This window comes from Triticum aestivum, chromosome 7B (assembly GCF_018294505.1).
Source record: "Triticum aestivum cultivar Chinese Spring chromosome 7B, IWGSC CS RefSeq v2.1, whole genome shotgun sequence".
NCBI classification, from domain to species: Eukaryota; Viridiplantae; Streptophyta; class Magnoliopsida; order Poales; family Poaceae; genus Triticum; species Triticum aestivum.
The window spans coordinates 735,096,386-735,098,406 of record NC_057813.1 but is presented as its reverse complement, the minus strand read 5'-3'; positions in this window follow the sequence as shown (position 1 = coordinate 735,098,406).

Genomic DNA, 2,021 nt, shown 5'->3' with positions numbered 1-2,021 from the left:
GCGTTTGCACTTTCCAACTCCCATCCCTTTTACATTCTTGCACTTGCATGCTTTACTCTTTCTGCCGCCTATACTCCTTGTATGGTTCTGTAGAATGTTCTTTGGGTGTCTTAACTTGTGCTAGAAACTACTACAACCTAGAGAAAGTTGAAAACTGCAACTTTACTTTGTTAAGAGTCTAATCCCCACTTTTAGACCTATTTTTGTGATCCTACAATTGGTATCAGAGCTTTGGTGTCCATAAGCTTTGGTTTAATAACCTTTGGAGGAAAATGGACGAGTCTATTTTGGGGAGTCTTAGTTGTAGAGTGACCATTCTCAATGTAGAGTACTATAACTTTTGGAGGGATGAAATGCTTGATATCATTGATAGATTTAACTTGAGCAAGTATGTTGATACTCCTTATGTGCCTCCCATTAAGCCCTCGCGTCCTACTCATGAAGGGGGAATTGATATGCTTCATAATCTTAGAAGCGTCAATATTACCATTAAAGGATTACCAAATGTTGTGCTTAGGCAAATGCAAAAGTTTGAATATGCTTACACTTTGTGGAAAGAGAGATGTGCTATCCTAATTATTCCCTTAAGAGCCTCAATGTGATTTTTCAAAAGTCCATTGCTTTTCAAAAGATGGATCCTAGCAATCCTAAATTTGATGAATGTTTCTTTGAGCTTCGTGATCTCATGCATGCTAAGGGAGATGTTAGAACCTTTAGCAATATCATTGTTGAAACCATTAAGATTCATCAACTTGCACATTGTCACACATTTAACGAATCTTTTGACCTAGGTGATGATCATATCTATGATGGTGATGATGATGTTGAGCATGGCTCTTATGATGAAGGCGAAGAATTTGACATTGAGATGGAAAAGACTATGAGAAATCTTAGTCTCATGGCAAATCTTCAAAACTATATGGCCAGAGGAAAACGTGACCTATCGTGACAAACACATATCATCACGGAAGTGTTTTTTGTAGTGTCCACCAGCGCAGCCCAAGCCTACGCCGGCACCACTCACCGCCCATGTGACGTACCAGTGGGAGGCACTACTAGGAAAAGGCCTACTAATGGCGCACCGGTTTTGCCTACTAATGGCGCACCCTAATGGCGCACTACTGGTGCGCCATTAGTACCACACCACTAGTATTTTTTACTAATGGCGCACTGCTGGTGCGCCATTAGTATCTGGTATACTAATGGCGCACCGTGCAGTGCGCCATTGGTTTTGCCCACAGTGCACCACTAGTGTCTGCTATACTAATGGCCCACCATATGGTAGTGCGCCATTAGTAACAATTTTTTTTTTGGTTTTTTCTTAATCTCAGGTCACTATTTCACATATGAGATATAGATACATAGCCAACACATAGTTCCATATAACAATCATAGCCAACATATATATATATATATATATATACAACAAGCATCCATATAACAATCATAGCCAACACACAAGTTCCATCATATATACATACATAGCCAACATTGATACATAGCCAACATATATGTATACAACAAGCATCCATATAACAATCATAGTTCCATCATTACATATTACAAAAGTTTCACATTGTTCATCCAACACCGTTATCCATCAATTCACAAAAGTTTCACATTGATACAAAAGAAAAACACAAATGGAAAAGAAGCACTCCATCCATGCAAGTTTCCGTGAATTAAATCAAATCTGCAAAATGATAAACAAGAAGTTAGAAGAAGAAGAAGAAGAAGAAGACTAGAAGAATACTAGAAGAAGAACACTAGAAGAAGAATAAGAAGAATTTTGGAGCCAACTTAGGTAAAATGAAGCTAACCTATGTCATTTTGGAAAAGAAGAAGAATAAGAAGAAGACTATAAGCTTATTATGTAAACTTGATCATTTTGTGCTAACATAAGTTATTTTGGAGCTAACCTATAGGAAACTAAGCATATAAGCTCTAAGTTAGCATATTAGAGCCAACTTAGGTAAAATGAAGCTAACCTATGTCATTTTGGAAAAGAAGAAGAATAAGAA